The sequence below is a fragment of the Vicugna pacos genome, chromosome 2 (assembly GCF_048564905.1).
Source record: "Vicugna pacos chromosome 2, VicPac4, whole genome shotgun sequence".
In the NCBI taxonomy this organism is placed as follows: domain Eukaryota; kingdom Metazoa; phylum Chordata; class Mammalia; order Artiodactyla; family Camelidae; genus Vicugna; species Vicugna pacos.
The window spans coordinates 81,840,812-81,853,428 of record NC_132988.1 but is presented as its reverse complement, the minus strand read 5'-3'; the positions used below and the strand labels follow the sequence as shown (position 1 = coordinate 81,853,428).

Here is a 12,617-nt window from a genome sequence, read left to right as displayed (position 1 = left end):
AGATTCTAAAGCTAAAATAAAATAATCAGCTTAAATGTTATTCTTTGAGTTAAGTGCAATGACTGGAAGGAGGGAAGGAGAGAAAATGCAAACTGGGTGTGGGGCGGGCAGGTGGAGGGAGGATAGACATTTAGGAATAGCAGCAAGATCACATAATCTAGTCAATTTAATTTTCTCAATTTGCTCAACTGCTGTTTGTCTTATCTCTCCTATCAGTAATGCTATGTACAGCATCACAGCGCTTATCGTGCCACAGTCACTGTGCTAATAAGCATGTTATATCATTATCTCATTTCATCTTCACAACAACCCTGTGCCCTCAGTACTATTTTTAGCATCATTTTCAGATAAAGCAAGGCTCAGAGAGATTAAGAAGCATGCCCAAGGTCACAAAGCTGGAAGGAACAGCACCTGGCTATGAATCCAGGCCTGCTGCCAACGTCCACACTCTTACCCGCTGGGCTACACTGCCACCCACAGATTTCCATGTCACCTACAGGAGCAAGAACACACACAAAAACGTGTAGAATGACTAAACTGTAGTCAGTACACAACACTGGATATCTTAGAAACTTGAAAAGAAAGCTGCCCGAGAGTGAAAGTAGTCAGAATTAAGAGAGAACGAATGAGATTAGGCAGCTGTAGCATTAAGCCATCCCCTTAACCAGCCAAGTACAGTGTGTTTAGAAATATGGTATCAAGAAGCTATGATTGATATCCAGAAGGAACTCTAATTAGAAAAGATACTTGCACCTCAATGTTCATAGCAACACTATATACAATAGTCAAGACAAGGAAATAACCTAAATGTCCATCAACAGATGAATGGATAAAGAAGTTGTGGTATATTTATGCAATGGAATACTACTCGGCCATAAAAAAGAATAAAATAATGTCATTTGCAGCAACACGGATGGACCTGGGGATCGTCATTTAAGTGAACTAAGCCTGAAAGAGAAAGAAAAATTCCACATATCACTCATGTGTGGAATCTAAAAAAAAAAAAAAAGACAAATGAACTTACCTACAAAACAGAAACAGACTCACAGACATAGAAAATGAACAAACTTATGGTTACCGAGGTTGGGAAGGGATAAATTGGGAGTTCAAGATTTGCAGATACTAACTACTATATATAAAACAGATAAACAACAAGTTTCTACTGTACAGTACAGGAAACTATATTCAATACCTTTTAGTAGACTATAATGAAAAACAATAGGAAAATGAATATAAGTATGTATGACGGAAACATTATGCTGTAAACCAGAACTGAGACAATACTGTAAACTGACTACACTTTAATAAAAAAAAAAAAGCTACAATTGCACACCTACATACACAAAGCTCTATAAACAATGCTCACAGTAGTTTTATTATACTAAACAAAAATGGCAACAACCCAAATGTCCATCAACCTGGATAGTACTCATCAATAAAAAAACAATGGAACACTATTCATCCATTAAAATGGGGGTGGAGGCAGGGAGAGAGGCCATGACTGAAACGCACTTAATGCAAGAGAAAGCCATAACTAATGTGGTGCATCCTTTCTGAAGAATGAAGTTTAGTTTAAAATAACTTCCTCAAGGGTGTTATTGACTGGGTTTTTTTTGTCTTCTAATCTCTCTCCCCAAGTCCCTCTTTATCTGGGAACAAACTCTATCCCTGGCCAAGCCAATCAAAGGCCACCCCTAAGCCATTGTGATTGGTGCAGGGATAGGTTCACGCACCCAAGTGGCCAGAGTTCTTCCCCATTAAGTTCCATTCAGCACTGATAGAAGCCTGCCTTTTGCCTCTAAAGGGTAACTAAAGCCGCTGGAAGCTACCTCCCCTGCCACAGAGGATACCTGTAACACATTATGAAGCTACCAGCCAGAGAGGTTCAAAGACAAGAGACAGCAAGGGTCTCAGGGACACTGATTGAGCCTTGGATCTTCTCTTACCTGGAGCCAGCACCACCACCTTCCTGAGTATACTTGTGTTTCATTATTCATGGATCCCATCCTAGTGAGTTTGCCTACTCACTGAAATTGATTTGTAACCTCAAAATCAATGCTCAGAGTATTTCTGCAGTCATTCCCAGAAGAATGTGCAAGAATGTGAAAAGAGGTGAAAAATTTGAGCCACCTTATGTGCATGTCCCAGCTGGAGTCAAACAAGACAATGTTCTACCTTCTTGTTTCAACTCGCATACGGTAAGCAAGTGCTCTTTTTTCATCTGCTTATGACCATATTTTTCATTCTTTCACATTTTTTGGTGCTGATTTCACTGTTTAAAATGGCCCCCAAGCATAACGCTGAAGTACTGTCTAGCGTTCCTAAGTACAAGAAGGCCGTGATGTGCCTTGCAAAGAAAACACATGTGATTAATGAGCTTCATTCATGCCTAAGTTCCAGTGCTGTTGGCTGTGAATTCAATGCTAACGAAAAAAGAGAAAATTCACTGATCTGTACATGGGGCCACTGGAAAGTGCCAAAGTAACAGCTACAGTGAGTTCATAATGAAGCTACAGAAAAGATGGAAGAGCAACTGAATCTGTGGATTCGGGACTGATGACTGATTACAGCATGGAGTGGACAGCACGTTGTGAGGCTGAAAGCCAAAGAAATTTACCATCACATTAGCCAGGGTCAGGAAAATGCTAAAAATGCTTCCTGACTAATGTTTTACTACAAAGAAATATTGTACAGAATTAATCATTTGTAAGAAATAAATATCAAACAAGGCATCTAAACAGAAACACACTTAAGCCCACACAAAACAAAGTTATGTATTGATCTGTTGATGGAGGCTCTCAACAGGAAGCTAACTAACCCCATGGTTCCCCGGGAGCAATGGCTCAGTCTTTACTACTTTGGGTTCACAGCAACTTCATAGAACTTACTTACCACGAATGATAAGAATCAACTCTATACAGCCTGATAGTTCCCTTGTCTGTTTAAGACTGTTTGAACTGGATCTCTGTCACTTGAAATTAAAAACTCCTGGCTGATAAGATGACCTTTTAACAATAATAGCAGGTAAGACTTCATCTGAGCTTACACTGCATCTGGCACTTTTCTACATGATTCACAGATTTTAAATCATTTATTCTTCCATGAGGTAAGTACGGCTATTATCATCTCTAATTTGCAGTTGAAGAAAGTAAAATTTTTAAAAAATGAAGAAAAAGAAAATAAAATGAGACAGAAAGTGTTGAAGTACTTCGCTAAGCTGCACAACTGGGTGGTGGCAGAGATAGGATTTAAGCCCAGAATATGTGCTCTTGACTAGTTTGCTGTGTAAGGAGCCTAGGAAATGGACAGCCAAATAGTCAGGACTTGTCAATACCTCCAGCACTGTCCAGAGAGAACGGGTACCATAACCAGTCACTCCGACTATTTCATCTGCTAAGTAATTATTGCCCAAGAGTACAGATGGGCGGATTAGACTCCATAACATTAGTCACTAACCTCACCCAGCTACTTGCCCTGCTGAGAGTCCATGATTAATAAGCAACCTTAAATAACTTGGTTTCCAAGGTAGATCCCACTACTGGCAAAGCGTACCGTGACCCAGTGACCAAAGCATCTCAGCCTTCTTGGCATTTCTACTTCTCACCATTAATTTGGCATCCTGGATCTATCAGCATCTTGTAAGTTTGTTTAGGATGAGTCAGTCCTTAAGCGTCAGCTGAACTCTGAGTATTTTGGCCAACTACAAGCCTGGATAAGCAGCCTGAAGTATGGCCTCATCCCTGATTAACTAACAGAAATATTTGTAAAGAAATATAAATAGAACTATTGTTAAAACCCTTCCCACCTGAGTTATAGCAATGCAATCTCCAAGCAGTCAAATGAAAACTAATTGGAGGTAACTAAACTGCAACCACAGAGAAGATGTAATTTCTATGAATGGATTATTAACCCTAATTGCAAATACAGTCTAGCTCATCACAATGCTCTGCCAAAACTAGAGCAGCAGACACTAAAATCATCTAGCTCTCAAGAGAGAGGTTCAGTTCATGGAAGAGAAGCCAGCCATTAAGAGAGCACACTCTGGTGGAATCCCGAACCTCGTAGCTACTGATGTCCGCGAATTCAAAGGTCTAGCTCCAGCGATGTTTTTATCAGTTGGCATTCTGATCTCCTGTGTCCTCCCACCCATTCTTCCTCACTCACCATCTCTCCCTTGCTTCTACTGAAGTAGAATCTTTTATTTCCCTTCAAGACACACAGTTACAAAAGGTGTGACAGAAGAACACAGGACAGCACTCAGCATCTACACCACCTCAGCTGTCCCACGTGCTTCAATCCAGCCCACCCCTTTCCTGCCTCTTATCTCCCCAACACAAAATAAAAGGAAGAAAGATGTGCGGTCCATCCCCTGCATGTCACACCTGGTACTTTTCCCAGTCCTTCTCCTCATCTATTTTTGGTAAAAGATTCAGGATAATCTTAGTAGGGCTTAAGGGTCCAAAGGACTAAAGTTCAAGCCCCAGAATTAACCACGTGCTAGCTGTGAAGCCTTGGGGAAGATATTTAAACACTCTAAGCCTGTTTCCTGTTGCCAAAGTGGCAAGAAGAGTGACAGGGTTGTCGTGAGGACTAATGACAGAATGTCCGTAAAGAGGGCATATGGTGTAAGTGGCCCATGAAGTCAGCTGCTGTAGACACTGCTACTCCCACTCCCGGTGCTCTTCTCTGAGAGCTCAGCAAACAGGGGAGCCCCAAAACAGGCTGGGGGAGTGACTCCTTTCCCCCTGTGGTTGGCATCTGCTGTTCCGCCAAATTTGCACGATGGCAAAGCAGCACTACCTCCATCAGTCATAACGCTCACAAAGGACATCCGAGGTTGCTAGGACAAAGTTTTTTCAACGCATTTTCTTTTACATTCTGGGGAGGACAAAGGGGTGGTAGGGGGAGGGGAGATAATTCTTTTATCGTCTTAGTGAGCTGAATGCTAAAAGACAAGCTGGGATTCCTAAACTTTGTCTTGTTAATCAGACTATGCAAAACATCAGCCTAACAACTGATTCTTATTTTCTTTGTTTGAATGCCACTGACACCTAAATAACACTCAGGCAGGACTTCTGATCTCGTGTGTTAACAGGGATAAGCTTCCTTTCAAATAAGCTCAGAAGCCATCGCCTGACTGGTGTATGGGAAGGGAGGGTTTCCTTCAACAGCAGGAAAAGGGAATGTCCAAGGCTTCAGGGCTCTGCAGACACTCCCCAAACCCAAGCTTTAAAGAAATCTGTAGCCCAAACTCAAATGCAGAATTAACTCCAGTAACAAAAAGATTTATTCTAATGACATGTTTGATTGTCAAAAAGTTTACTACCACAGGCAGAAATGGCACCAAAGGCAGAGAGAAGTTTTTAACAACGTGAACCCACTCCCTGCTGTTTTCTCCCTCTCCTTCACTTCAGCTGGACTTTGGTCCTCAGGCCCTTTTACCAACACAGGAAACATTCCTACCCCTCCCTGATGAGCCCTGCACAGGTGGGGCCTTCTTTACTGCCCAGCGCTGGGCTTTGTAAAACTATGAGAATGAGCACTCCATTGTCTGCATAAGCTTCGGGCTGCCTTCAAAAGACACTTGACCAGACTGGCAAGAATTAAAAAGTCTGACAGTGTTAAGTCAACGATATAGAGCAACCAGGACACTTACCCACAGCTGATGGGAGTGTAAACTGGCAGAATCACTTTGGAAAATAAGTGGGCATCACCTAGTGAAGGTGAAGATGTAATCACCCCACAGCAGTCATTTCATTCCTAGGTATATGACCAGCACTGTCCAAACTACCCGGTATCTGTGATGCTCCTTCACTACACTGAGAGCTGGAGATACACAGATGGGTAAAATCTAGCAACTGAGAACTTCCTGTGATGATGGAAATGTTACACATCTGTACTGTCCAACATGGTAGCCACTAACCACATGTGGCTACTGAGTACCTGAAATGTGGCTAATGTGATTGAGGAACTGAATTTTAATGTTATTTAATTTTAATTATTTTAATGCAAGTAGTCACATATGGCAGTGGCTATCTTACTGTACAATACAGCAAGAAATTCATGAATCTGTACCCCAAGATATATGCGCAAGAATCTTCATTTTAGGATTGTTTGAAATACACAGAACAAAAACGACCCAAATGTCCATCTGTAAGAAAATGGATAAACTACAGCACACGCATAAAATAGAACACTGAACAGCAGTGAAAAATAAATGAATTCCATCTACAAACAACTGTAGCTAAATCTTAAAAACAGTGTTGGGTCAGGGGGAGTCACAGAAGAATGCGGAGTGTGAGGCATTTTTGCGAAGTCCAAACACAAGTATAACAGGTATTTAAAGATAAAAAATATTAGTGGTGGTAAAGCCGTGAAGAAAAGCAAAAAAGAGATCAATACAAAGATTAAGAGAGATCTTTGTATGTGTAGAGCTGGAGGGTACAACCCACAAGGAGCACAATGGGAGCTTCAGTAGCTCAGCTGACCGGCCCTTTTACTGCTGTTTCTCAGCATATCTACCACACATATTGCTTCACACTCACAGATACTTCACAATAAAGAAAAAATGAGAAGTACTATTGAGGTAGGATCACTGCTTCCTGCATCTCACCCAATTCCCCACCCATGTGCAGACTGAGCGCTTCTCCACGATGAGAACCAGGTTTTCGTCATCTATCTCCACTTCCCAGCACAATACAGGCAGGAGCTCAGAGATGCTTCCTAAGTGCCTAGAGGACTGAGTCTAAATCTGAGAAAACCAGAACTCCCACAATCTAAATTTAACAGTTATGCTTGCCAGGTAATGTGAGGTAAATATCCCAATGCAATAGCAACAATAACAAAAACCCAACAACAACAATGTATCTCCTCCATTCCAAAATGGACTCTCCTCTCACCACATTTTAGCAGCTCTGAAAGTAGAACGCCTTTTACAACCCAAGCTGTCATCCACTTGGTGTTTCTCAGTGCTAGAGTTGGGGAATGAAAGCTCTGTGAAGAACTGAGCCTCTTTCATTCATGTGTCTACCCCCAGAGACTAGAATAGTGTCTGGCACAAAGTAGGGACTCAATAAATAGTAACTATCTCTTTTTCTTTATTCAACAACTATTACTGCAAGCCTACAGTGTGTCTGAGTCTGTGCTAAAAACTTTACTTAGATCATTTAATTTGCCCTTTACAATAACCTCAAGACTGAGCAAGGTGAAGTCATTTGCCCAAGAATGTGTAAATAAGTACCAGCTGTGGTAGAAACTTAGTTTAAGTGGCAAAGACAGGACTCAAATCTTACCTACCTGACTCCAAGACTCCAAAGTCCATGCTCTTAAACAGGATGCTACACTATCACTGAAATAAAACAAAGCCAAGCTACATTCCTACTCCAATTCTGAAAACAAATGTTAAAAGATGTTGCAGTAGTGAGCTCATATTAGCTGAATCACTGGCCATGTTTACAGGCAACCGGAACCTACGTTAGCCAGAGACAGGAGGGATGGGTGAGGCAATCTCAACAGAGTTAGCCAGACTTTCCTCCACATCCACCCTGACTTAACAAAAAAACTAGTTCACTTACTGATTCACACATAGAAACACATGCCCCCGACACCTGCAAGTCCTATTTCAAAATGTAGTAAATGTCTAAAGAGGCAGAGTTATATCATCAAAGGGATCCATCTTATTAGAGAGACTTTACAAGTCCATTTGATCTAACCTCTAAGACATAGAGTTACATTTCTAACCTCATTTAATGGCAGCTGAAGCTAACTTTGGTCCTCTGAGAAGTAAATGATTGAAGCGGAGACTAGAAACTAGGTCTCCTACTTCCTGGGCTCACCTTGTTCTCACTACATCACAGCAGAAGGAAGTCAGTAAGGATTTGTTAAGATCTCTCTCTAGGCAGCTATCCTGAGTCCTTTACGTAGATTCTCCCGTTTAATCCTCTTATCAATTCTGTGAGTTACATATTACCCCCAAGTACAAGATGAGGAAACCGAGGTTCAGAGAAATTAAGTAACTCACCACAGGTCACACACTTGGCATCCGTACCACAAGCCAGAATGGTTCCTTCCACCTCACCTGGCAGATCTGCAAGTTAAATAATAATTAATATTTGTATAGAACTCTACAAAGTACTTTCATGTTATTGAAAACAAAAGGGAAAGAAAACTTCTGAAAATAAAATATCTTTAAATCACACAAGCTTGAATATTCCCCAAACATTGTATCTCAAAAATCTGGTTAAAATATCAGTAAGATAACTGCTAATCAACTACGAAGCTGTCACTTCTAAAAGTGAACTTAGAGACGTAAAGAGCACCTTCAAAAATTCCTGGCATTTGTAATAGATGTAAAAGTAAAAATAAAATTATTTTTAAATTCCCCATTTAGGTTAAAAAGATAAATTTTTGAAAAATAATTCAATTTTCTCCTTCCTTTTTTCCATGTACCGCACATATTATAGCTTATTTTACCACACCTGTTTTGAAGTCTTTCTTCTATCTTTCCTTCTTTCTCAACACCACATCCTCTTTCATGCAAAACAAGATGGTACTGAGAGGCACTTTAAGTCTCTTAAAAGAAAAAGTCCTGCATGATTTTAAGATATTTTCATCATAACTTTATTTTTATGTAATGTAAGAAACTTCCATTCAATTTGGAGAATATTTTTATTTCTGAAACTGAAGCAAAACTATCTTGTATCTCCAGTCCGGGTGCAACTCTTACGTATAAAAAAAAGTTTTTATAAATTATTATGCAAACCTTAAGAAATTTAGATTTGTTACTTAGAATGAAATGCTATAACCAATGGCTTCAACCACACCATTTGGAACATTTTGCAATCTCTGTTTCCTTTTTCAAAAATAAAAACCCAACTACTTACTGAAAAAGTAAAACTGCCTGCTTAACCAACTGTGTTTCTTCTTTTCATGCCAAAGGAGGAGTTCTGCCAAAGAGATTTCAAATCTTCCTCCTTGATTCCTGCATCCTTTCTCCAGAAGGTTCCTAGCCTCGATGTGGTCAGTGATGTGTAATTCATCTATTTAGCTTTAAAACAGGTGAAATATATTACTCTCTTTTTCTGATTTATAATTCCATCCACCTGCCCCCAGCGTAAACTACGGAGAGCTTCACAGTAATCTGCTACTAAAACCAGAAGGCATCTCTCTCCAGAGTCACTGCATTTAAAAAGGATGTTAATCCTCATTTTATTTCACTTTTCTTTCTCCTCAGTCTGCAGTTTAAAAAGCAGCTCACTTGATGTTATCAAATCATCAGATGAAAGGTTCTAGAAATAGCTTCCTATTTGTGGAAAGAGCCAGGAGACACAAAAAAATGAAAGACAGCTCTCGAATCGTCTTTCCTAAAGCATTCCGTGCGTAACGAATGCAAGCAAAATCCTGGAAGGCTTAGCTCTGAATTTAAGGTACTTCCTAATGGGGCCTGATTGAAAAGCTAAAGTAGAACGGAATCACAAAACAAACAAAAACACCGGCACACCAAAAGCAAATTTCAAATACACATTTCCCGGAGCCCCCAGTGCATACCCAGAATCAAGGCATAGTTGCTTCAGGTGCGGTCTCTACCGCGCTCCGCGCTCGTCTGTTTCAGTTGTCCGGGTTTGCCAAATCCACACATTCACAAATGACTCAAAGTGCCACCCACCCCGAACGTCCCAGTTCCTGACACCTCCGCGCCCGTCCGCGCACTTACGTGTCGGCACACACACACACACACACACACGCACACACACGTGTCCACACACACCCCCGCCCCGGCTCCGCCCAGGAGGCGGACTCCGACGAGGCCAGCCGGGCACGGCCTCCGCGAGGTGGGTAGTGCCCAGGACCGCGGCCCCACCGGCACTGTCACCGCGGCCGCCGAGCCCTCAGTCCTCAGCGCAAACTCCCGGCCGCCGCCAGGGTTCCCCAAAACGTGGAGGCCTCGCCGGCTCGCATTTCGCGAGGAAGCGTCCGCGCCCCTCACCGCAACGGTGTCACCGGAGCCCCGGAATTTAAATAAAGGCCGGCGAGGAGGAAGGGGAGGATCCTCCTTTTGACTTTCTGCGTCGCAATTCCTCCCGGTCGGCTGGCAGCCGAGTTGGGGTGGAGGGCGCTCCCGTTTTTAAAGAGGCTTCCGGCCTCTCTGGGCGCGAGGTTCTTTAGGTTAGAGGGAGAGCCCCAAGAGCGCCAGGGAGGCGCACGAAAGGCCGACAGGCACCCCGCGCGCCTGGCCCCGGCGCAGCCCCGCTGCCCGCGCCCCGCAGCCACTGCAGGCGCCGCGCCCCGACCTCCCCGCGCGCCCGGCCCCAGGTCGTCGCGGGAAGCGCTCGGCAGCCGCAGCCGCAGCCGCAGCCGCCCCTCCCGGAGCCGCGCGCTGACAGCCGAGCGCCGCGGAACGCGGCGGCCGCGCGTCTGCAGCTCCGCGATACCCTCCTTCCTAGAACCCAGGCCCCCGCCCCGCGCACCGTGGCGGCCACCGAACCGCTGCTTGGGATTCCGACTGTGACAGCTCCACTGGGCTGGCGCGGGTTTTCTCCGATTTCGGCGTCACAATAATAAGGAAGTTTCCCCTCAAGCCTGCGGGCGGCGGAATGCGCCGGGTGAAGGACGGCCCACCCGGCCAATGGGCGCCCTTCTGGGGCGGGCCCACACCAATGTCGGCCCCAGCGGGGCGGGAGGCGGGGCGGCGAGGTCCGCGGGCGGGAGGCGGGGAGAGGCCCAGGCCCGGGAGGGAGGCGGGGGCGGCCGGAGGTGACAGGACCTGCGGGCCCGGCGAGGGGACAGCGGCGCGAGTGTGTGTTGGCCAAGATCCGACTGCGAGACAGAGCGTTAGCGCTAAAATAGGATTGCTTTTCACTGGCGGTGAAGCGAGAAAAACTGAACAGCGGTTGGGTTTTCAGGTTCTGGGCTCCGAACCTTATTTGTGCAGAGGTGACCAAAAGCCTTGGGCACGGGGGGAAAGCTAGAGGGTGACAACTGAAGGTGATTTATTTAGCGTCTTATTCCATCCACGGTGGGGGAGTCTTGTGTCACTCGCCTTTGGAGGACTGGAGAAGGCGCCGAGCCGAAAGCTGGGCTGCGCGGCGGGAGAGGCGGGAAGGAGGTCGGCGCTCGCCCAGGAACCTCGTGGAGAGTTGAGGGTGGAAGAGGAGAGTGGCGCTGCAGACGCAAGGGGGGCTTGGCGAAGATTGGAGGGTGGTGGCTGGGAGAGCATGGAAACAAGTCACTGAGCGGGAGGTCTTAAATCTTCTCGTCTGGGAGAGACCATGTGGCATAAAACCCAGTAATGTATAAAGAAGTTTGTCCCCTGCTTTCCCTGGCACTGAATATCAGAGCTTTCCCCTACCTCTCCAAGGTCACAGAGCTTACCGAGTTCCCCTAGTCCCTGTCTGATCCATAGATGATATTTTAAAGAAAACATTCTCACAAAGGTGACTTAAAGAGTCCACCGCCCTCCTCTCCCCCCATAAATTTGCAACACAGAAGCAGAACACGGGGAAAGTACTACATTAATCCAAAGGAATGACTTTACTAGTGGAAGAATTTCTGTAACCTGCCATTTGAACTGGGAAGGTCCTTTGAGGCCAGATTCTTCCGAAGGACGTTCAAATCAGGTCGGGTCTGCAATTACCTTCTCTAAGAATTTAACAGATTGACCAAGCTGAAAAGAAGTCTGGGAGAGTATGCAGTATATATATCCTGGGGACGGGGCACTGTTGGCTGGCATATGTATTCTCAGTGACATAAGACAAGTTGTCAAATCTTGTCCAGAGACAAGATAAGAACGCAAAATCTCAGTTACCAGGTAGCTAACATCATCTAAGAAAATAATTCCAACCTTTGAAGTCTGAATCACACTGGACACACTTTAGAAACACTGGGGACCAGATTAACACAATTCCCTTATGCTCCAGGGCTGTGGCAGTTTCACAAAAGTCCAGGCGTCTCACAGAGACATAATCCCAGTTCAGAGACTGAAGGAATGGCCAAAGAGGAGACCTGGTGGGAAGGAGGGTTCCCTATGCTTGAGAAGGAGAGAGTGAGGTTTTGTTTTCAAGTGTCAAATATGAGATTTGTAATCAATCAGCATTTAGGTCAGTATCTCTAGTCCATGGCACAAATGTTTTTCATATGAAATTTTATCTTGAGAAAAAGTTGGTCATCAAAGATTCAAGTCTGGAGTTGAGATAGGAGTGATGTCTAAATTACAGACTGAGGTACTATAGGCTTCCTTACCAAATAAAACAACAGCCAGAACCCTGGGGACCCACTCAGATGTAGAACAATCAATGAAGATACCCACAGTACTTCATTTTATTTTCTTAATTGAACCAACATAAAATGGCAGTTTCCTCAGCAAACATGTCCTACTCCATTTACCAAAATGGCTTTAAATGGCCCTAGCCACAACAGTAGTCGTAATAGGAGACATTTAAACTGATTTGAAGAGGCCATGGTTTACTTCTTCCTTCCATTTCTAAAGCTCAGTCCTCCATCCCTTTTTTTCCAACCTCCCACATGTTCCCTAATAAATATACTGTGTATTGAGCATCTGCTGTAATACCAGACCCTGTGGATACGCTGGTGAGCAAAACGGCACAGTCCCTGTTACAGTG

At 44.1% G+C, this 12,617-nt stretch overlaps 1 protein-coding gene across 9 annotated transcripts in view; it reads right to left on the bottom strand.

The window, feature by feature from the left end:
* The window catches only part of HERC3 (HECT and RLD domain containing E3 ubiquitin protein ligase 3), a 130,325-nt gene extending 119,727 nt beyond the window's left edge, over nt 1-10,598 (bottom strand). For 2 of the 9 annotated variants that reach the window (XM_072943293.1, XM_072943318.1), the window contains exons 1-3: nt 10,467-10,583; nt 8,883-9,046; nt 8,021-8,086 (exon numbers count right to left, since the gene is read on the bottom strand). The gene's annotated coding sequence lies outside the window, so the exon portion shown is untranslated. Of the gene's footprint in view, nt 1-8,020; nt 8,087-8,882; nt 9,047-9,546; nt 9,923-10,466 lie in introns of those variants that run through there. The other 7 variants (XR_012061307.1, XM_072943317.1, XM_072943302.1 and 4 more) reach the window with 6 other exon arrangements.
* Nucleotides 10,599-12,617: the final 2,019 nt, after the last annotated feature.